The sequence below is a fragment of the Scyliorhinus canicula genome, chromosome 4 (assembly GCF_902713615.1).
Source record: "Scyliorhinus canicula chromosome 4, sScyCan1.1, whole genome shotgun sequence".
Classification (NCBI taxonomy): domain Eukaryota; kingdom Metazoa; phylum Chordata; class Chondrichthyes; order Carcharhiniformes; family Scyliorhinidae; genus Scyliorhinus; species Scyliorhinus canicula.
Genome location: NC_052149.1, coordinates 202,693,153 through 202,717,915, shown reverse-complemented (window position 1 = coordinate 202,717,915; position 24,763 = coordinate 202,693,153). Strand labels below are relative to the sequence as shown.

General features: G+C 46.0%; 1 long non-coding RNA gene across 1 annotated transcript; it reads right to left on the bottom strand.

Annotated features, from left to right (window-relative positions):
• Nucleotides 1–22,258: 22,258 nt before the first annotated feature.
• On the bottom strand, nt 22,259–24,036 carry LOC119964189. Its single transcript, XR_005460277.1, has 2 exons — nt 23,997–24,036; nt 22,259–22,330 (listed from the first exon to the last, which is right to left on the bottom strand). It is a non-coding gene; the product is annotated as an uncharacterized LOC119964189 (long non-coding RNA).
• Nucleotides 24,037–24,763: the final 727 nt, after the last annotated feature.

The following is a 24,763-nucleotide window of genomic DNA, read 5'->3' as shown; positions in this document are numbered from 1 at the left end:
CCTGCTCAAGTCCATCATCTCACACTTATACGGATTGAATTCCATCTGCCGTTGATCAGCCCATCTGACCAGCCTGTTTATATATCCTGTAATCTAAGGTTATCCTCCTCACTATTCACCACCCACCAATTTTCATATCATCCACCGCGAACTTACTGATCAACCTTCCTACATTCAACTTTAAATAATTTGAATAAACCGCAAACAGCACTGTCCCCAACACTAATCCCTGTGGGACCCCACAAGACACAAGTCAGGAAAACATCCTCAACCACCACCCTCTGCTTCCTACCACTCAGCCAATTCTGGATCCACTTAGCCACATTTCCTTGGATCCCATAGGCTCTTACCTTTGTAAGGGTCCTTCCTGATTTCCTGATTTCCCCTTTCTTTATTTTTGCCATTATCATTTTTGATCCATGGATGCTTTGTGGACACGTATCTTTAAATTAAGCAGCAGAGCGAATGTGTAATTCAAGGAGTTGGTGTTCGAACAGGAGAACTCAGATTTTGTGGCACCCGAGAGATGGGTGGGACTAGGTTTGACTGGTTGACTGGTGGTCAGTGAATTAGCCAAAAGGTTGTATTCTGCCTGGTAACAGGTGGTGATTGTGTTTAAATTTACAAACCTGATGACTGCAATTACTTGGCAGCCAAGGGCCAAAGACTGGGTATTTTTCTAAGAATTATTGGTTAATTCAATTGTGTTGCGGCTCCGGGTCAAAGGGGGCTGGGATTAACCATACCCAAGCCCAGGGTATTGTAACACCTTTGTTATCCGTCTCCCATGTGGGACGTTATCAAAAGCCTTACTGAACTCTAAGTAGACTAAGTCAAATGCATTACGCTCATCTAAACACCTGGTCATCTCTCTGAAAAATTCAATCAAGTTGGTCAGACATGACTTAGCAAAACCACGCTACTTGTTCATGATTAATCCCTGCCTCTCCAAAAGCAGATTAATTCTGTATCATGGATGAAATAATTATTGTGGGAAGAACAAAGCAAAAACATAATCACAATATGCATTTATTGATGCAAGTGGCAAATGGGATGATAAAAAGACACACCTTGGTGCTGTGGAACTTCATCCCAGTTAAAATAAAAGGAGAAGGCCCTCCATCATTCAACTCCCTCACACTTTCACCACCAGACACTCCCCATGCCTTGTCCATTTCTCATGCCCCCATCCACCAGGATCCCTCATGCCTTCTATGCCAAACTATAGAACTCTGCCCATCCCATGTCCTTCATGTCCCCTATACCAAGCAACAGCACTCAGACAAACCCCTCATGGTCCTTCATTTCCCTTTGGCCCCACATGAACCCTATGCCAAGCTATGGAACTCCACCCACCCCCATGGCCACTCAAACAACATGGCCCCACATGAACCTTATGTCCAGAAATTATATTGCACCCACCCCCATGGCCATTCATGCCACCATGGCCCCACATGAACCTCACACCCAGAAATGATATTCAACTTACCCCCATGATCCCTCATGGCTCCATGGCCCATTATGGTCCCTGTACCAATATATGGCACTCTATCCATAGATGAATCTTGTCTCAGAGCCTAAGGTTTGTTGTTCCTCTGAGGGGTTGTGAATCACATTAAAAACCTGGCCCAACTTCATGAAAATTGTGGAGGAATAGGACATGCCTATCTCCGCAATGGAACTGATTAGGTTGGGAATACTGGGTGTGGGCTTTTCACCTGACCAGTCTGCACCCTGAAAATCAGGAAGCCCAAGAATGTGGTCAGAAATCCCAGAGTTGGAATGCTCCCAATGGCTGAACGACTCCCAAGTCATCCTGACTGAGTAAAAATCCAGTCCTCCATCACAGCTAAATATAGGACACCTGAAATTCATATCATATAGCTCTGGAACCAGCAGTAAGGCAGAAGGGGGACATGATGGCATACTGGTTTGGATGCCTTTCCCGGGTCAGCTGGCCCAACTCCACCCTGCCCCTGCCCCCTTGTTACTGAGGATGCCACCTTTGCAGGCACGTTCGCTCAAGCTGGGTGGACCAAGCCAGGAATTTTCTGTACTCCTGCTAGTGATGAAAATCCAGACCTCAGTGCCCATCCTTCACAAAATACCTTTATATTTGGCTAGGAGTCTGAAATCGCTTTCATTCTTTACAAAAGTTATTGCATTTTTTTTGATGAAGTCAACTTTTTGATGAAGACTTTGATGAAGTTTAGGAACATAGGAGTATTTTTGTGACGATCCTTTGAATGAATTTCTCGCTTAATATTTGAATCTCCTCTCTATCATGTTATGATTTGAGCATTTTTGCCTCCCAATGTTCTTGTGTGTGACCTCAATCGTGGAAATGAGGAAACAAATAGAATAAGAAGATATCTGTATTTATGTACCATTCCGTAAGTTTAAAAAAAACATTGACTGATGTATAGAATAAGAAACAGTTAATTCTTAATAACCTTCAATTCATCCGTCTTTCTGTCTGCCTACTCTTCACTCTCTGCTCTCTGGAGGGAGCAGTCTTCCTACCCTCTGGGACTCCTGAACATGTACAGGATATTAGCATAGCTGGGCAACATGAGTAAGCCCTAAAGCTCATTTAGTTCACTAAGAATATTTAACCATCATCTTTAAATGGATGTGTGGAGATGCGCATAATTTTCTCCAGCATTACAAAACCTAGTATTTTCAAAGAAACTTGTGTGTAAGAAAAATTCCTCAACACCTCACTGATCTTATTCCTGTATAAATACTTAAGAGGGTACTTTGTTGGTGATTAAAAAATGTGATCTAATGGAACAGGGAGCTTAACAATTGCCAGCATCAAGCTGCACCAATCTCCTGGAAAAGATAAGTAGCTGACTACGGAGACAAAAGAATAAGTTAACCTTTACAAAATCTATCAATATTTCAAATGTGTAGTACAACCTTTCCGGAGGCTGTTTAAGCAAATAGATTGACTAGCAAACCCTTGTGGCTGGTGAAATAAAGGTGGAAGCTGTAAACTGACCCTTTTGCAAAGTGATACAGCACTCAAATCTTATTTTCTTTTATTTATTCCTTCATGGGGTGTGGGCTTCGCTAACAAGGCCAGCATTTGTTGCCCATCCCTAATTGTCATTGAGAAGATGGTGATGAGCTATATTCTTGAACCACAGCAATCCATTTTGTTTGAAGTACTGCGATGGAGGGCATTCCAGTATTTTGACCCAGCGACAGTGAAGGAACAGTGATATAGATTCAACTTAGGCTGGTGTGTGGCTTGGAGATAAACTTACAGATGGTGGTGTTCCCATGTGTCTTCTGCCCCTGTCCTTCAAGGCGATAAAGGTTGTGGGTCTGGAAGATGCTGTCAAAGGAACCTTGGTGAGTTGCCGCTGTGCATCTTGTAGATCAGGGGTGGGCAAACTTTTCCGTGCAAGGGCCACATTCAGAAATTCACAATTCACAAAGGGCCGCATAGTATATTAAGTAAAATAATGACTTCACCCGGTTATGATTCTGGGCGCCTCATATAGAACATAGAACAGCACAGAACAGGCCCTTCGGCCCTCGACGTTGTGCCGAGCAATGATCACCCTACTCAAGTCAACGTATCCACCCTATACCAGTAAGTAACCCAACAGCCCCCCCCCCATTAACCTTAAAAAAAAAAATTTTTTTTTTTAATTAAAAAAAAAAAAAATTTTTTTAAAAAAAATTTTTTTTTTTTTTAAAATGACTTGGTGGGCCGCAGAAATACCTTTGGCGGGCCGCATGCGGCCCGCGGGCAGTAGTTTGCCCACCCCTGTTGTAGATGGTACACACAGCTTTTTTTAATTTGTTCATGGGATGTGAGCTTTTCTGGCTGGGACAGCATTTGTTTCCCATCACTGAGGGCATTTAAGAGTCAACCACATTGCTGTGGGTCTGGAGTCACATATAAGCCAGACCAGGTAAGGATGACAGATTTCCTTCCCCAAAGGACATGAATGAGCCGGATGGGTTTTTACAAAAATCGACAGTGGTTTTAGATTATTTTATTGAATTCAAATTCCACTATCTGCCTTGGTGGGATTCAAACCCATCTCCCCAGAGCGTTACCCTGGGTCTCTGGATTACCAGTCCAGTGGTAATACCACTATACTACTGCCTCTCCTGCTACTGTGAAGTAGTGGCGGAGGGTATGAATGTTTGTAGAAGGGGTGCCAATTAAGCAGGCTGCTTTGTCCTGGACAGTGTTAAGCTTCTTGGGTGTTTTTTGACCTGCACTCATCCAGGCAAGTGGAGAATATTCCACCACACTCCTGACTTGTGCCTTGTAAATGGTGGACAGGCTTTGGGAAGTCAAAAGGTGAGTTGTTTGCCTTAGAATTCCCAGCCTCTGACCTTTTCTCAGCCACAGTATTTTAACTAGTACAGTTCAGTTTCTGGCCAATGGTAACCACAGGATATTGACAGTGGGGGAATTCAATGATTCTAGCTTGTTGGAGATGGTTATTGCTTGGTATTTTTATGGTACAAATGTTACTTGCTACATATCAGTCCAAACCTGAATGTTGTCCAGGTCTTACTGCATGGAGGCATATAATATGCTTATGTATCTAAAGAGTCATGGATGGTGCTGAACATTGTGAAATAATCAGCAAACATCTACACTCTGACGCTATGATGGAGGGAAGGTCATTGATGAAGCGGCTGAAGATGGTTGGGCCTAGGATAATATCCTGAGGAGCTCCTGCTGTGATATCCTGGAACTGAGCTGATTGGCCTTCAATTACCACAACCATCTTCCTTTGTGCTAGGTATGGCTCCAACCAGAGAAAGGTTTTTTTCTCTGGTTCCTATTGACTTCAGTTTTACTACTACATCCTTGATGCCACATTCACTCAACAAAATTCTGCTTTGATGTCAATGGCAGTCGCACTCACCTCACCTCTGGAGTTCAGCTTTTTTGCCCATGTTTGGAACAAGGATGTATATAATAATCTTTATTGTCACAAGTCGGCTTACATTAACACTGCAATGATCTGAGTGGGCCTGGTGGAATGTAAACTGGACGTCAATGAACTGCTTATTGCTGTTTCATAGGGCTGTTGTTGACCCATTTTGTTGCTGATGATTTATAGTAGACTGATGACACAGTGATTGGTCAGGTTGGATTTGTCCTGACTTTTGTGGACAGGACACACCTGGGCAAATTTCCACATTGGCAGGTAGATGTCAGTCTTGTAGCTGCACTGGAATAGATTGACACAGGGTGTAGCAAGTGCTGGAGCACATGTCTTAAGTACCTTTGCCAAATATTGTTAGGGCCCATAGCCTTGCCCGTATCCAGTGTTTTCAGACATTTCTTGATGTCATGTGGGGTGAATTGAATTGGCTGAAGACTGACATCTCTGCTGCTGGGGATCTCCGGAGGAGGCCAAGCTGGATCCTCCAGTTGACACTTCTGTCTGAAGATTGTTGCAAATACTTCAGCCTTGTTTTTGCACAGATGTGCTGGGCTTCCCCATCATTGGCAATGGGAATATTGTTAAAGCCTCCTCCTCTAGTGATTGTCCACTACCATTCACTGCTGGATGTGGTAGGACTGCAGAATGTTGATCTTATCCCTTGGTTGTGGGATTACCAAGCTCTGCCTATTGCATGCTGCTTCCACTGTTTGGCATGCAAGTCGTGTTGTTTTGTAGCTTCACAAGACTGACTGGTGCTTCCCCTGGCATGGTAGAGTGGAAGGTATGCTGGGCCAAGAGGTTACAGGTCATGGTCCAATACAAGAATGCTGCTGTTGATGGCCCACACCACCTCATGGGTGCTCAGGTTTGAGTTGTTCCTGTCAGATGTCTGCTGAAGGTGAAGTGCTACCACGTGAAATGAATGTGAGTAAGAATGGCTCATTCAACACCCAAGAGCAACCTGCCCAAAAGACAGCAGTGAAGCAGGCTTGCAAGAAATGGTGACAAAAACACTAAGACTGGAGGAGATCTTGACTGTTAAAGGCCAACTACCCGCTGGTGGTTTTGCAAGCTATTCGGAGCTGTCCTCACATGGGGAGAAAAGCCTACCTTTATTGTGGTCTAATGAGCCAGTTTCTCTTAATCGGTGGGTGTTCCAGAACCTGCAGATACGATTAGCGGCATATGGTAGATGCAGGTAGCCTGGCTCCGGTGCCTATTAATCATACTTTTGTGCCTTAATTCACCTTTTTCAACTTCAACAATGAAATACTGCAATTAGGGTTCATCAAAACTCACCATAATTTATTTTGTTTTTAAAATAATCAATGCCAGGGAACTTTCCTTGGATGCCGCATCACTCCCTGAGCTCTTGTGAAAGCTTGCACTGTGTTAGGGTTAGTTGGAATGAAAGTTTTGTGGACGTTCTGGCTAAGTCACTGACAACCTTTTGCCCTTAACGGTTCTTCAGATTGCTAACTCGTATCTGAATTAAAGATGCCTTTGTTCTTTTTACTCACTTCCCATTCTGAAGTTGCTGAAGATTGACCGACACAATTCATTCTGGCCGTTTGGAGCCACCAAAGTCAAAGTCTCATCCAACACTTCTAGGCTAGATTGACATTTGAGGTTAAGAAGCTAATAAACACTATGCGTTGCCACCCAGTCTCTCCACCAAATTTTAAATAATCGTTTCTGAAATAATTGTCAGTGAACGGTTTCAGCTTAACATTAAGTTGGAAAAACTAGAATCCATAAGACAACACTTGATAGGAACATTGGAACAGGAGAAGTATTTTCATATTTTTGTACACTTGTACTTTTTAACCCAAAAACACCAATCAGAATGACTCAAGGCTGCTCTATCCTAATATCCTCAAAACTATATTTCTCTGACACTTCATGATTAAATGGTATGCAGTTAAGCCGTAAATCTGCTCAGATCGTGTAATTACAATTGCAAATGGTACCACAATCAATTGCTACTGGCAAGGCAGTAGAACGACTGATAAAATTCTGCCAGCATTTTCTAATTCTGAGGTTTAGGTATTCTAACTGATATGTCAGAAAGATTACTGTTTGGGGATCTGCATAGGAAAGAAAATGAATGTTTGCAGCATGGTGGGCTCAAAGAAATCTCAAAACCAGCTTCCTTCCTCCAAGAATTTGAATTATATTTTTATAAAGTATAGTACTGCAGAACATTGAATATTTATGTATGCGTTAATGAAAATACATATTGGCCTTCCTACGGGCAAGGGGCTGAAATCCCGTGACTATCAGATTCCTTCATGTGAGGAATAAGCAGGATGATTACAAAGTACTTAACTGTGGAAAGGAGCTAATTTATTACAAATTTAAAAAAAATATTATAGTTGCCTCAATGGCTGAGCTGGTTAAGACGGTGAGTAGCTATGCGAAAGAGACCAAGAAGGGTCCACGTTAAAGTCATGAACAGTGAGCTAATCTCACCTGTAAAGGTTCCAATTGGTCCTCAGCTCCTCTGGTTCTGGATGCAGAAAATCGCACAGGACTCCCTGCAGGAAATCCAGATGTTTGAATGTTGGGTGAGACCAAGATCAGTTCACAGCAACAACCATGGTCATCAGCTTGCTTGTAGTCACTGAATTGGCTCATGCAACAACAATTTGAATTTATATGGTGCCTTTAACATAGAAAAATGTCCCAAGGCACTTCACAGAAAAATTAGAAAATAGAAAATAGAAAAGCCATATTCGGAAATACATTAAAAATCAAAGAGTTTTTCAGGAGCGTTTTAAATGAGTTCAAGAAGATGAGGAAATTTCAGAGCTTAAGACCGAAGCAGCTGTAGGCGTGGCCACCAATGATGACGTGGATAAAATTGGGGGTTGCGCAAGAAGCCATGAACAGGAATAATGATTACTTATGCAAAGTAGTGCCAGCTTCCTGGTGTTCGAGGGATTTCATCCTGACAAGTTTTTAAATAATTATTTTCTGGGAAATGATTGTTGACAGCAAGACTAGCATTTGTTGCTCATCTCTAACTTTCCTTGAGGTGAGCCACCATTTTGAACCGCTTCAGTCTATGTAGTGTAGGCACATCTACAGTGCTGTTAGAAAGGGCATTCAGGATTTTGACCCAGCAACAGTGAGGGAACACTGATGTCATTCCAAGATAGGAGGATACTTTGTGGCCTGCAGGGGAACTTGCAGGTGGTGGTGTTCACATGCATCTGTTGCCCTTGTCCCTAGGTGGTAGAAAGTGCAGATTTGGAAGATGGGGTCGAAGGATCCTTGATAAATTGCTGCAGTGCATCTTGTAAATGGTGCACACTGCAGCCATTGTTCATTTATGGTGGAAGCAGTGAATGTTTAAGGTGGTGATTGAGGTGTCAATCAAATGGCTGTCTTGTCGAGGATGGTGTTGGGGCTTCTTGAGTGTAGTTGGAGCTGCACTCTTCGAATCAAGTGGAGAGCATTTGATCCCACTCCTTATTTGTGTCTTGGTGATGGTGGGCAGTCTTAGGAGAGTCTATTGCCACAGAATTGCCAAGCTCTGACCTACCAGGTACTCTGATGTACTAGGGGCGACACGGTGGAAGAGCGGTTAGCACTGCTGCCGCACAGTGCCAGGGACCCGGATTCAATTCCGACCTTCGGTGACTGTGTGGAGTTTGCACTTTCCCCGTGTGTGCGTGGGTTTCCTCCGGGTGCTCCGGTTTCCTCCCACAGTCCAAAGATGTGCAGGTTAGGTGGATTGGCCATGCTAAATTGTCACTCAGTGTTCAGGAATGTACAGTTTAGGTTACAGGGATAGGGTGGGACAGTGGGCCGAGGTAGGGTGCTCTTTCAGAGGGTCGGTGCAAATTCAATGGGCTAAATGGTCTCCTTCTGCACTCTAGGGATTCTATTGTTCAAATATAGGCACAGTATTTACATGGATAATCCAGTTAATATTCTGATTATACCTTATGCAAAGGAGGAAAGTGAAGAGAAGTGGTGATGATTGGTGAAAAAGAAACAGGAAAAACGATCAAAGCAGTCCGATGATGGATTACTACATCGCGTCAGTATCTCTTGCTTTAAAAATGCAGTGATCCTGGCTGTATGACTAACAGTATTGGTAGGATATGGTTATTTCTGAGGATCAAGATGAGTAAATGTAGAAGAGGTGTGTGGTAATTGTGCATATGCACGGTTACCTCATCAGGTCAAGGGATTTAGTAATGCCCACTATCTATAATAATGTTATGAAGTTGAATCATATGTGACTTTATGCCATCAGCTGGACATGCATAACGATTGAACTTTTTCAAAAAGGACACTCTTTGCTAAACAAAGCATACTAACTTAAAGAAACAATTATGGAGACACAGAGCTTATATACCTCTCAGAAAGAGGTCAAATGATCTAGCCTTTGGGTGTAAAGAAGATGCTGGATTTTGAAAAGTCAGAGAGAGAGAGGGCACTGCTTTATCTCATCTCTCTATTTTCTGAAACCTCTCTCATCAAAGCTGAGCTGTATGTGATCTGAAAAATCCACCAGAAGACCTGATTGCTGCAAACCACGAGTTCTGAAAGGAGAATTTGGAATCAGCAACATTGTCTCCAGTGAGAAACCCAAAGAACCAGTAGTTACTGTGGACTGGGACCCTTCAACTATAAATACGTCTCTAGACACTCCATAGGCTGAATAGTACCCTCTGGCGCAGTGGGAGGGACTCGCACCCGGAACTGAACTGTTTCTGCCTTCCAGGCCTGCCGTCCAAATACGCTGAATAAAATGAAATTTTGGAAAATTGGGAAGGAGAAGGCAGGTTAAGGTCCAAAGGCAGTGAAGAATCTATGCTGGAGGGTGAAATGTTTGTTGTCGGAGGTCATTGGCCGTGACCCAATCAAGGTAACAGCCAATCATTTGAAAGGCCACCTGGCACTGGGCAGTGTCAGGTGACCCAGCATACGTGTACTATCAGCACAGATCATAAGCATTTTTGATCTGGAGATATCTGTAGGCCTTCAAGATAATTGTGCATCTGTTTAAGGTTTCTCTGTAATGTCCATAGTTTGCCACTGATCACAGATAGCATTCAACTTGAAAGTTAACCAGTTTTCCAGATCTGAGCATGGAGCAGCTGTCTACTTATTACATGTTTCCCTCCAGAGATGTCCATGGCAAGTGGTCGAGGGTTCAGGGGAGAAGGATCAAATCAGCCCCTGGATTTGATAAGGAATCTGTGCAGATTCTACTCTGGGCTGTGTCCAGCTGACCGCAGAAACTAATAGCAGCTGACAATAAGAGGAGACCTTCATTGGTAACACGTGCAACCTGAAGGATTGTTCATGTGGAGATCTGCAGCATTGGACCAATGCGAGGCACTTGGTCGCAACGCCAGAGAAGAGTCAGTGACCTGCTGAGGGTGAGTAAGTCCTCAGTTTCTGTAGTCTTGTACTAGGAAGTTGCACGGTAACTCCGCAAATTCTGGAAGCTTGTGGATTTGTTTGAAGCTTCAAGGCAGCATGATGCCCTTGTGTCTGTGCTGATGTCTGTGTGCACTTATTGCTTTAGCCTAGGCAGAGAGTTGGGAGCCTGTGCAAATGAGGAAGGTGGACAATGTTGTGTTCGGTGTTCGATGTTTAGCAAGGAGTGTACCATGCAATTTGTGATTTGTCCAAGCCAGGATCTTTATTGAATCACATATGGTAAGATAGCGATCTGTTACAGAGCAAGTTATCATGAAGTTTCTTTGTACTCCTCTGGAACTATCCCGAGGCACGACTGCCCTCTTGTACGTCTTATAACCATCAGTCGATCACTGGATGTGCCTGCACTTATATTTGAGTGCCTTGTCACATGATCCCTGTGGTGAATGTATAATATGTATAATTCACACTGTGTCCCTGTGGGCTCCATCTGTGAGCCGTTGCGTGGCTCTGCCCACAGGGGGAGGTGAGGAGCTTGTACAGGTCTCCACCCTTGGCACCGCCCATGGCTCCTCCCACTACCGGAAGTATAAAGTGCTGCGGTCTTGTGAGCCTGCCCTCAGTTCTTCTGGTCGCAGGCAGGCTCAGTTGTAAGTCGATTAAAGCCACAGTTTACTTCCACTCGTGTCTTGAGTGAATTGATGGTCACATCAATCCCATCTGGAGACCATATGGTGGGTCTGTACCGTCACTTGCTGGCTGGAGGTCACATCACTAACCATCCACAATATTGTTCACAGGCATATCACCACATATAACACCTTGGCTGCCGAGCATTGTGCTGATAAAGTGAAGGCAGGATGGCATCAAATAACCTTACAGTGTTTGTGATTCCACTGTTACACCAATTCTCAGAAGAAAGGTGCCCACAATGCCCAGGAGAAAGGGCAAACGGAAAGGGGTTTGATTCTCGTATCATTTGAGGAAGAAGTTCTCGAGCTCTCTGCATCCGAATACTCCAAGTCAATTGGCAGAGGAGAGATTGGAGGAAGGTGTGTGTGAGATTGCAAATGAGTGAAACCGTGAGAAAGAGGGATAGGGCCAATGAGAGTGGAGTGATGGTTGGCAGGATTCAATGAAGCACGGTAGCACAGTGGGTAGCACAGTTGCTTCACAGCTCCAGGGTCCTACGTTCGATTCCCGACTTAGGTCACGGTCTGTGTGGAGTCTGCACATTCTCGCCGTGTCTGCGTGGGTTTCCTCCGGGTGCTCCGGTTTCCTCCCACAGTTCAAACACATGCAGTTTAGGTGATTTGGCCATGATAAATTGCTCTTAGTGTCCAAACAAAAAGGGTAGGTGGGGTTACTGGGTTGCGAGAATAGGCTGAATGCGTGGGATTAGGCGGGGTGCTCTTTCCAAGAGCCAGTGCAGACTCCATGGGCCGAATAGCCTCCTTCTGCACTGTATGATTGTATGAAATACATAAATCAAAGCCTGAAGCTAAAACCCAGGGAGTTCATAGTCAAAAGCTTTTGATGTTACTGCCAGTGTGTGTAGTGTCTGCATCGTGTCATATCTCATGGTGCACATGACTGTAATGTTGCTGAACATTGTGACTCTGTGCAGTTTTGGAAAGGTTTGTGATGATCACTAATGCCCTTACTTCTGTCTCTCTGGCACAGGTGAAGCCTGTCCTGGTGACCAGAATCTAGATGTCATGCCTCGGAGGATGAGGAGGAACCCTCAGACGAAGCACCATCACATCCTCTCTCTGTCCCATGCACCAGTGCAGATATTGGTGTTATGCTTCTTGAAAGAATGCTCGAAGTCGTCTTTAGGTTAAGGATGATTTATTGTGTCCCACAATAAATTACAGATTACACTTGAGAAAAGGCTGCTCTTCAATGTTCTGCAACTAGGCCCCAAACAGACTAGCACCCTTCAGTTACTTGCACCTCTTGCCACTCCAACCCCTCCGGTTTCAAGTGCGGAGGCGGGCCTTCGGCGTTCCTTTTATGGGTGTCCCCGCGCTGCCCCCTGGTGACTCAGGCGAGGATCACCACATCCCCCTTCTTCACTTTTTTTTTTCGTAGTTGCAGAGCTGTAGTAAAACACAAAGGTAAAGAGTTAGGTTTATATATATATATACACAGAACAGGGCAGGGCGATGCATTTGTCAGTCCATGTTCACAGGTTCAGACGGTCAGGTGCACGTCTGATCCGTGTAGACCTCCTGAGTGGGCTTGGAGATCCAGGGTCGTTTGTGTCCGTGCGGACATCTGCTGCTGGGGTGTCAGGAAGATGTATGACCGTGTCCTGTGGATCCAGTGTGTCCTGCAGATCGAGTGTCGGAAGGACCCGTGGACGAGGTGTGACCTTCAGAAGGTCTCGCCGATTTCGTCGAACCATTGTTCCATCATCCGACTGCACGACGTAGGACCGTGGCGATGTTAGGCGGAGGACCACCGCCATTTTGGACCAACCCCCAGCTGGGTTTCGCAGCCTCACTGTGTCGCCGATGGCCAACGGTGGCAGTACCTTGGCCTGCTTGTCATAGTGCTGCTTTTGCGCTTGCCGCTGTTGACGCATTTGATCCAGGACAGGCGAGTGATCAGGATTGGTGAAGTGTAGCGCTGGTAAAGTTGTCCGCACATCCCTGTTGAAAAGCATCTGAGCTGGTGATAGTCCCGAGCTCAAAGGTGACGAACGGTACGATAGGAGGGCCAAGTGTACGTCAGATTTTGAGTCCGCAGCCTTGCTGATGAGTTGCTTAACTATGTGGACACCTTTCTCCACCCTGCCATTCGATTGCGGAAAGTGGGGACTCGACGTTATGTGCTGGAAATTGTAAATCTTGGCGAAGTCCGTCCACTCCCAGCTGGCAAAACAAGGACCATTGTCGGACATGACCGTCCGTGGGATGCCATGCCTGGAGAAAGTTTCTTTGCAGGCCTTGATGACGGCTGCTGCTGTGAGATCCGGGAGTTGCAGGACTTCCGGGAAGTTGGAGAAGTAGTCAATGATCAGGACATAGTTGCGGCCCATGGAGTGGAACAAATCAATGCCCACTTTGTCCCATGGTGACGTGGCCATCTCATGCTGCTGCAGTGGCTCCTTGCATTGTGCCGGTCGATGTCTTTGGCACGTGTCACAGGAGAGCACCATGTTGGTGATGTCCTCGTTAATCCCTGGCCAGTAAACAGATTGGCGCGCTCTCCTTTTGCATTTTTCGGCACCAAGGTGCCCCTCGTGAATCCTGTGGAGGATGTCCGCCCGGAGAGCCATTGGAATGACGATCCTGTCGTTCCGCAGTATAATGCCATCGACCACGGATAGTTCAGTCTTGACATTCTGGAACTGTGGGCACCGCCCCTTTGGCCAGCCATGCTGCAGGTTGTGTAGGACTTGAAGGAGGGTAGCGTCCTCCTGTGTCACCTGACGAATTTGCTGCAGCTTCTCGTCCGTTGCCGGGAGCGTCTCCTTGCACCACTGTGCATGAGCTTCCACATCATTGATGGACGCCAGTGGTGGGTTGTCAGCGTCCATGGCTCGTGATAACGTGTCAGCTATCACAAGGTCCTTGCCAGGGGTGTAGACCAGCGTGAAGTCGTACCTGCGCAACTTCATCATCATGCGTTGTAGGCGCGGCGTCATATCATTGAGGTCCTTGTAAATGATATTGACCAGCGGCCTATGATCCGTTTCCACGATGAAAGTGGGGAGACCGTACACATAGTGGTGGAATTTGGTCACTCCTGTTATTAGCCCTAGGCACTCCTTTTCTATCTGTGCATACCTGCACTCTGTGGCCGTCATCGCCCGTGAAGCGTAAGCCACTGGAACCCAGTCCAACTGGTCATCCTGTTGCAGTAGCACAGCAGCAATCCCATGTTGACTGGCGTCAGTGGAGATCTTGGTAGGTTTCACCGGGTCAAAAAATGCAAGCGTTGGAGCTGCCATCAGCTGGTATCTTAGATCATCCCATTCAGCCTGGTGAGCCTGGGTCCAGGCAAACTCCGTGTCCTTCCTTGTCACGTTCCTCAACGCCTTTGTCCGTGCTGCCAGGTTGGGTATGAATTTACCAAGGAAGTTGACGAATCCCAGGAACCTTAGAACCGCTTTCTTGTCCTGTGGTCGCTGCATGCTCTGAATTGCGGCGATCTTCTCAGCGTCCGGCTTCACTCCGTGCTCTGAGATTGTGTCGCCCAGGAATGTCAGAGAGGACTGTGCGAAAGTGCACTTGGCCCGGTTCAGCTTGAGTCCAAAGTGGTGGATCCTCTGGAAGACTTGCTTCACCCTCGCAATATGGTCTTTCTCCGTCGCCGACCATATGATGATGTCATCCACATAGACACGTACGCCTTCGATGCCTTCTACCATCTGCTCCATGATTCTGTGGAATATTTCGGATGCAGATATAATGCCGAAGGGCATCCGATTATAGCAGTACCTTCCAAACGGCGTGTTGAAGGTGCATAGCAGGCGGCTGGACTCATCGAGCTGCATTTGCCAGAAACCCTGTGAGGCATCAAGCTTGGTGAAGATGCGAGCTTTTGCCATTTCGCTCGTGATTTCCTCGCGCTTGGGGATCGGGTAGTGTTCCCTGCGAATGTTCTTATTCAGGTCTTTGGGATCTAGACAGATCCGAAGTTCACCAGATGGCTTCTTGACGCACACCAGCGAGCTGACCCAGTCAGTCGGCTGTGTGACTCTTGAGATGACGCCTTGAGTCTGGAGACGCTGAAGTTCGGCTTTTAGCTTGTCCCGCAATGGAGCCGGGACCCTCCGTGGGGCATGAACAACCGGTATGGCTGTCTCTTTGAGCAAGATTCTGTACGTGTAGGGCAGTGTACCCATGCCCGAGAAAACGTCGGGGTAGTCGGTGAGTAGCAGCTGTATGTCCTCGTAAATGCGTGATGATGCAGCCGTGTGCATGAAAATCCGCTGAATGAGCTGCAAATCCTTGCAGGCTTGAGCGCCGAGCAGCGAGGACCTGTTGTCTTCCACAATCTCAAAGCGTAGGCCTGTTACGACAGTTTTGTTGGCAACTTGTAGGTGGCAGGATCCCTTTGAGATGATCGGGTTGCCGTTGTAGTCAGTGAGCTTGCATGCTGCAGGTAACACCTCGTGCGTCCCTGGGACCGATGCGAGATCTTTGCTCGTTAGCAAGTTTGCTGAGGCTCCCGTGTCCAGTTTGAACGTGATGGGGAAGTCCTGTACGTGCACCGTGGCAGTCCATTCACTTGCAGAGTTGATGGCATGCACGTGGCGAGGTTGTGTCGTCAGCTCCTGTGGTCCCGCTGTGGCATTAATAATGCCAATGCTGTACGTGTGCTCCCAGGAGTTGAATTCTTCATGGTCGGAAAAATTGTCGTCGGGAGCCTGAGTGTTCGTGACATCAACTGTGCGGACTTTCAGGTTGCCATGCCGTTGAGTGGACGAGTGAAATTTAGCTGTGGATTGACATTGGGAGGCGAAGTGATTCATTTTTGAACACTTTCTGCACCTTTTTCCTTGGGCAGGACATTGCCCTTTTAAGTGGGAGGAGCCGCAGTAATGACACGTCATGACGTCATGCGTATGCTGCGTTTGCGCATGCGCATTGCGGTTTTCAGACCAGGGCCGGTATTGTGAATAGTGCGCATGCGCGGACCGATCACTTCCGGGTTCGCGTCTTTCAAGATGCTGCGCATGCGCAGACGGGCCAGAGAACGGAAGAGACGGCCTGGAAAACGGAAGAGATGACCTGTGAGGGGAATTCACCATCTTTATATCGTCCTCGTGGTGGGTGTTTTGTAAGGAATGTTTTTCAAATAGCTCCTGTACCTGCTGCATTTTCTGCTCCTGTAACAAGCATTTTTCTATGGTAGTTTTTAGTGTTAAATCGTTTTGAAGTAATAGTGAGTCTCTTAGTTTTTTGTCAGCAAGACCATAGATTAGCTGATCTCTGATGAGTGAGTTTGTTAAATCACCAAAGTTGCAGCCTTGTGCCAGCAAGCGTAACTCTGTGACCAAGTGGGTGATAGTCTCCCCTTGTTTTTGGAGTCTGTGACGGAGGGTGAATCTTTCAATGATCTCATTGGATTGAGACTTACAGTGTTCATCCAATTTTGCCATTATCACTTGAAACTTAGTTTTGTCTTCAGTATCCGCATATGTGAAAGAGTTATATGTGTCTACCAGTTGCTGGCCACACGATGTGATTAAAAGTGCAATTTTCTTTCCATCGGTGGCTGTATGTAAGTCCTGAGCTAACAAGTACATTTCAAATTGTTGTTTGAACATTTTCCAATTATAATTTAAATTACCTGTAGCTCTCATTGGCGCTGGAAGTAGCGTGTGTTCCATTGTTGCAGAAAGTCGTCTGAAGTTGAGAGGCTGCAAAGTCTGGTGGCCTGCCTGTTGCTGGTGCTTCTTCTTTGTCTGCTGTCTTTTTCTTTCTTTGTCTTGCTGGTAGCGCTGGTTCCCTCTGTTCAGAGAAGCCACTCCTGTACCATGTTATGCTTCTTGAAAGAATGCTCGAAGTCGTCTTTAGGTTAAGGATGATTTATTGTGTCCCACAATAAATTACAGATTACACTTGAGAAAAGGCTGCTCTTCAATGTTCTGCAACTAGGCCCCAAACAGACTAGCACCCTTCAGTTACTTGCACCTCTTGCCACTCCAACCCCTCCGGTTTCAAGTGCGGAGGCGGGCCTTCGGCGTTCCTTTTATGGGTGTCCCCGCGCTGCCCCCTGGTGACTCAGGCGAGGATCACCACAATTGGGTCTTTGTCAGGGGTTTGCACGTTGGGACAAGGGCTGGCACAATCTGGCCAGGGTACTTCAAAGTCACACATGCAGCTGCCAGAGAATGCGATGGAACAGGCTTCAGACAGTCAGAGGAGTGTCTGGGTTAATCTGTAAACTGATTCTGAGTCAGATGATGAGCCTCTGGAGTCATAAGGCAGCAGATGCTGGACATCCAGCGTGAAATATGTGGGGGCTTGACAGACATACCACAGGGGATGTGAGGTGTGGCCCAGACTACGGATGTATCTATCCAGGCCTTGTGCACTGCAATCACCCACTCTTCCGAGCATCAAACATCCTGTATGGTCAGACTAGCGACAGTCCTGGAGGGTCAAACTGAGCATATCACAGATGCAATCACTGATATGCACTCTAGCCTGCACACGATTACCTGAGCTCTTAACTCAGAGGCCAAGAGCCAAGGCAACAGGGATCTAGAAGCCTGGGTACCAATCCAGCTCCTGCGACCTCATGGGACGTCAGGGGGGACCAAACAATCTGAGTGGCAGAGAATGAGCCGCTGGTGCCCCCATCTGCAGACACCTCTCAGTGCACTTCTGATGGGGCAGCATCTCCTCCATCTATCCGCCGTTGTCAAATGCTCAACCAGTCCTGTTTTGACAGAAGCTCTGCCGGCTACTTTTCATGAGTTTCCTAACATGGCGGGTTCAACAAGGACGTACTCAGAGTATGTCCGCTAAATTCATCCAGGGGAGATGCAGATCAAGAACCTCTCTCCAGTGCAGCTGCAAGCAAGCAAGGAGCACTTGGCTGGAGCACCAGGAAACACTGTCAGAAAGTGTCATAGTAGTCTCCAAGTGGATCACAAAGGTGCACATTTTATGACTGTCAATGAAAAGTCTCATCTTAATTCTGTCAATAAACCCTAATCTTATTGTCCATCATGCAGATGTCCTTTCAATATGTTAGCGTTCGTGGTCTTTTTTTAGGACACATTAGCTTTAATAGTTTGAGGCAGGGTAGGATGCAGCGAATGTTGACAGGACAGCGGTATGAGTCTCACATTCCAAATAGAATAATGCTTGGACATCGGCCTTCCACAAATCTATGAGGCCAGGACTTCATTAACTATTGGAACTTCAGCCTTCTCAAGGCAATCCATGTGATCACATCCAGTGTTCTACTTGAATGTCACCATGTTCGCTCACGTTGTCTTTGCTCTCATCCTCAAATGAATGACTACTGTCTGACATCTGCTGTCCTCTCGCTGAAAAATGAGGTTGTGAAGGGGGCAGCACACTGTGACCATAAAGGACACATGTGATGGAGTGCACTGTTACACCCCTCCTGATCTGTCAAGGCACGCGAAGCTCATTTTTCGATAGTTTGATTGTCTGTTTGATGATGGTGCTGTTGCTTCTGTGGCTGTCATTCTAGCTCCTCTCCCTGTCTGTTCTGGGTGCCCTCACTGGCATCATGAGCCACCTCTTCAATTTGAAGGCCTTGCCATTCACCTAGGGCATCAGGGCACTGATTAGGTCTGGCACCTATGGGTTTCACAGAATGAAGGAGTCATGGGTACTGCTGGGCACCTGGCACATACCTGCATTATCCAGCCATTGATGATGATCACAGACCAGCTGGACTTAATGTGACATGGTGGCACAGCGGTTAATACTTCTGTCTCACAGACCCGGGTTCAATTGGAGCCTTGGGTGACTGTCTGTGTGGGGTCTGCACGTTCCCCCCTCGTCTGTGTGAGTTTTCTCCGGCTGCACCGGTTTCCTCCTACACTCCAAAGATGTGCAGGTTAGGTGAATTGGTCATGCTAAATTGCCCTTAGTGTCCAGGAATGTGCAGGTTCAGTGAGGATAGGGCAGGCAGTGGGCTACTCTTTCAGAGAGTCGGTGCAGACTCAATGGGCTGAATGGCCTCCTTCTGTACTGTAGGGATTCTATGACTGTCAACGGATGGAAGTCCTTTCTATTGTTAAAGATGCAGGCAAAGCTGGAGCCTTTACGGTGGCCACCATACTGTCAATATCTCCCTGTACCTTGGGATAACCTGTAATTGCTGAAAACCCTCTGGCTTCTTCGAGTTGACTGTGGTCTTACAGTATGAAAAGAATATAATTTCCTGTCCTTCTGAACATAACATCAGTGAAGACCTTGATGCAGTTGCGTGCAACACACTATTATGCCACTGAGGTCTCCACGTGCTGCCTGAAAGGACGCTGTTGCAAAGACGTTGAATGCAACAGTGACCGTGAAAACTTAGGGGTGACACTTCATGTAGTTAGGTGAGATCTCCCCATCTGCCAGCAAGTCAGAGAGGGATGTGACTGTGGCTCCTAATTGTCTGACCACCACCTGCAGCAGGCCGGTGCACCTCTGACCCAAGCCAAACCCTACCGACCGACCTGGCCCAACCCCTCACCCCAAGAGGCCCAAGCTGATTGACCCAAGCCCCCAACCCAAGGCCTGATACCCCCCTCCCCCCCCCGCCCCACCTGAGGCCTGACATCCTCACTCCATCCCCAAAGTCTGCCCCTATCTCCAAACCTCTTGTTCTGTGGCTCGGACAGCTGCTGCAGAGTGCTCAGTCTCTGCCTCTATACTCGAGGGTCCTTCTGTGCATCTGTTTGGGGATTCATGATGGCTTTATCTCCTTCTGGGTCTGCCGCTGCTCTGACACCCTCATGTACCACCAGTGCTTCCTGCCCTTCTTCCACTCACTATCCTCATCCTCCTCTCCTCCTCTCCTCCTCACTGGAGGATGTGTCTTCCACAGAGACACCTATCCCCATATTTGGCCTATTTAAATGGTCACGGTCGAAATGGTCCTCTCCGCAGGAGGAATAAGGATTCTGAAGTACCGTCAATTACCATGAGATGAGAATGGTGAAACAATCGAGGCTTTATTGAACAAGATGTTGTGCCTCCTGTAGCTGGAACCAGAATGGCTGCAGCATAGGAGAGCGCACACTTTTATACACCGCCTGCTGGGCGGAGCCAGCAAGCTGGATTTACCGTTGTGCCTGTAATATACGGGTAGTGCCGTAATACATACAATATATCACTAGTGGTGTTTACCACAGATTCCAGATAAGATAATTTGGAAATGCAAACTCTGCTTCTTGTTTGAAGCACTTCCAGCAGGCACAGAACTCTGAATTGCTAAACTGAAGTTCAGGATTCGGCTGAACCCTTTAAACCCAACATGACAAGCTGCCTAATAAAATAACAGGAAATAATACACTTGGCATTAAACGCACTCTGCAAACGCTTTATTGCTCACGTCACGTTTTAATCCATCCAGTTGGCTTTTTAATCAGCTCAACTTTCCCATTAAATGAGATCTCAATAATGTGGGTGGACTCATGACTTTTTAGCCCTGTCCACACGCTCTATTATCTGGACCTGGAGTGATGATGTCAGAAACACGGCCTGAAGTCATTGCGCCTGATAATACATCAGTGCAGGCAGGTAATGTACCTGTATTTGGAGCATATTATTCAGGACCGCGTAAATGTTTCCTGACTTCACTTGTTACTTGGGCTAATTTTTTGTTTCGATCTGATACTCCTCACAGCTTTGTTTTGCATCTTGAGTGAAGGGATTGTTTTGGATTTTTTTTGCAGTTATGGATAGTTGGACGTTTTTGTACATTTTAAGCCTATTGTTAATAATGTCAGCATCTTTACTTGAGTGAGATTTAACAATAAAACTAACGCTTTGCTTGTTATTTCTTGCACTGACCTATACACAGTTAAATATATATATTGGGCCGTAAAGTCTGAGCCCCCCAGTGTTGGATTACTGCAGACCAAGTCCCCCACAGGATGCCCCCCATGCCTGACACCCCCCAGCAGACTCTCCCACCCCCGACTAACCAGCCCAATACTGTATTCTCCACTATCCTGACTCTCCATGGGATTGCCCCCACCTGCACGGAACTCCTGCCTCCACAAGCCCCGACCTGACCTAACCCACCACCTGCAGCCGGCCCAACCTGATGCACCTCTGACCCAAGACAAACCCCACCGCCCGACCTGACCCAATCCCTCACCCCAAGGTCTGATACCCCCCCCCCCCCGCCCCACCTGAGGCCTGACATCCTCACTCCATCCCCAAAGACTGCCCCATCTCCAAACCTCATCCCAAGAGTCTGACCCCCAACCCCACCTCCCCCACCCCCCCAGACCCAAGCATGTCCCTGAGGTCCGACCCCACCCGCCCATGAGAGGTCTGCCCGAGGTCCAACCACCCCCTCCCCCCGTCCTCCCGAGGTGAACAGCTCCTCCCGACCCCTGACTGTAACCTCCGATCCCTTCCTGACCTCTAAACCCTGCCAACTTCTGATGCCACCCCCCCACCCACTGGACCTATAATCCTCCCCACTCCCAAAACCCTATCCACTTACCTCCCTGGAGTGTCAGTGTCAATGGGACAGTTAGCTGACCTGGTTTATGGCTGAGAGTCCTCCTTCACTTAGACAGAGCTGGTCTATGATGCTGGGCCTCCAGGACAGCTGCAGTGCCTGGACCTCACTCCGCCTGAACTGGAAAGTCGGCCAAGACAGCACGGAAGAAAATCCATGTAGGTAATTGGGCACAGAGTGGCATTCCAATGCTGATTGCCACTCTGCAGAAAGTACTGCCCATTAAATTGGCAATATCTCCTCCTTTGTAAATTTAAACTGTTATAACCAGTTCAGTAAATGAGTCAAAAAAAGGGTTACTTTACATTTGCTGACCAGACCATAACAATGCAATAAAAATTATAATAAGCATTGGGTTATGGTGGAAGTGAGGGCTTAAGTGGGTCGGTGCAGACTCGATGGGCCCAATGGCCTCCTTCTGCACTGTATGTTCTATGTAACCTATGTAACTACGAGAAGGCATTTGACAGCATTGACCAAAACACTCTCTTGATGGCGAGCTATGGCAATCCAGGGAAAATAATCTCCTTTGTAAAGAATACCTGTGAATAACTGTCGTGCCTTGTGTAGAGGAGCCTTCTCTGATAAATTCAATGTGCAAACTGACGTGAGTAAAGGCTGTATGATGTCACCATTCCCATTTGTGCTCTCAATTTTGAGGCAAACAATACCAGACAGAAGAATTGGTGTAGAATAGATCCTCACCGAACAGCTGGGAGATTTAGACTTTGTGGAAGACTTGGCTTTATTGTAACACAACCGCATACAGATGTCACTTGGCGCAAATATCGGCAAACGTTGACCTTAACATCAATATAGAGAAAACAAAGATAATGTGAATAAACATCAGTAATAACAACTCCATTAAGATAAGAAACACTGAGCTAGATGAAGTGACATATTTTATCTCTCTGGGTAGGGTCGTAAGTACTACCAGTGGGATAGACGAGGATGTAAAGATTATGATTGGGTAGGCTAGAACAGCATTCCTCACTCTCTCCAATGTCTGGAAATTAAGAAAGATCACCGTAGCCACAAAGCTAAAGATCTTCCACTCAAGCGTGAAGGACCATCAAAACAATGTTGACGAAAATCCAATGCCCCAGAAGAATCCTGAGGATACCCTTGGCAAATACCATCAATAATATTAGGCTATGGAAGGAGACAAAACAAGATTTAATGGTCCTCCAAGTCAAAAGTAGAATTGGTTAGGTCATACTTGAAGGAGGCCCGGAATAACATTACACGGCCAGCTCTCACATGGAACCTGCAAGGAAAGAGAAAGCAAGGCAGACCACAAAACACATGGAGGTGGGATACAGAAAAGGGGATGAGAACACTGGGCGAGACATAGTAACAACTGGAGAGTTTAGACCAAGACAGGATTAGAGGGAGAGAATTTTTCCATAGCCTTTTCTCCTTCAAGGAGTGAAAAGGCAAAGAAGAAGAAGTATTGTGCCCTTCTACGCGTGGAGCAATACTGTATCAACACTTAAGGCAAAACAAAATGACAGAGTGGCAAGTTGAGTAAGTCGATTCTAAACATGGATGGCATGTTTTAGGATTTTTGACATTTATCTTCATAAGAAGCATATGTTATGTTCAAGGCATGTTTTAAAACAACAAAAATTCACCAGCTGAAGAAGCTGCAGGTTACAAGGAACTGAGACACATAGCTAATTGTTAAATAGGCGAGGATTGAACATATGTGTTAAAGATGGATGAGTCAGTCAAGGAATTCTTCAGCTCTATTTCAAACTGAGATATCAAGAATTAATTGCAAATTCCAGGTTCATTAAGCCACAATAATTTCTATTCGTTTTAGGAATGGAAGAAAATGGTTTCTCACATCTTATAGGCCCAATATTTTGACTAGCAAATCAGTAAAAGAGAGAAAGAGAGAGAGAACCCAATCACTTACTGGAAACTCAAAGAGATATATCTGGGCTTTAAGCGACAGTGTAAATTGGGTTATTGGCTTGAAATACAACTCTCTCACTTTTTTATTTCTATTAACTTCAACAGAGTAAAAAACAGAGGACAAAAGTGTAAAATGTATTCACTATTATCTGTTTCATACTGTTGCACAAAGTCGAGATCTACCCCAGCAATTGGAGAGTTAATCAACATTATGTGAAGAAAATTCTCATGTCCTGATCAGAGCCCGGAGTTGAAAATTTAAATGCAGGAGGCCCAATTTACTATTAGACGTTACCTAGAAAAAAAGACCAGTTTAAACATAAGTAAGTCAGTCCGTGGCATGGACAGTTCATGTACTTTATTGAGCTAAGTGAAAAGCGAGTAAAATAAGTAACATTTGTTTATAATTGTATTGCTCCGCGTTCAGTTTCTAACTGTAAAATAAAGTGGCTTTCCAATTCACATTCAGTTTTCTCTCATTAAAGTGTTTTCAGTTTTTACTCGTCTTTGACTGGTATAAATGAATGTCTAATAGAGCATATTTATTACCTTTCACTGCACAGATGCTCTTGAGGTAAAGCACATACACAAAGGGAGTGTCGACTGCCCTGTAATGCAAAGAAAATGTAGTGAAATTAGACAGGAAATGAGATGCTGGAAATCTGAAATAAAAAAACAAAATGCTGGAAGGACCCAGCTTGCCAGGCAGCACCTGTGCAAAAGAAATGAAAGTTTCAGGTGATGAACTTTCCTCAGAACTGAAGAAACATAAAAATGTGAGAGTTTTGTGGAGGGAAGAAGGAATTTGAGTTCAATTAATTAATCAATATGAAATTGAAAGTGAATCCGTCATCGGTGGTTGTAAAAGCCCGCTTGGTTCACTAATGTCCTTTAGGGGAGGAAATCATATATTCTTACCCAGTCGATGTAAAATGCGATTTGGGCCGCAAGTCCTATTTTGCGTTCCCGCCGCCCTTCATGCCCGATGCCAATATTGGGTAGAATTCTACCCAATATTTCTTTCTGTAATTCAGTGTCATACTTTGGGCTGGAATCTTTGGCCACGCCCGCCACAAGATCACCACGGACGGGATGGGGACCGTGTAAAGGTCCATTGATCTTGAGTGAGAATTTCCGTTTGCCAGTGGGTGCGGCTGAAGAACCCCACCCTTTGTGTTGTAATGCCTCTGTGAACCACATTGGGACATTTCATTACATTAAAAACACCATATAAATATGTTGCTTTTGGAAAGGAGAAAAACACAGAAAAATCAAGAAAAAGAAGAACAAATCTTTAGGAACAGAGGGAAACATGA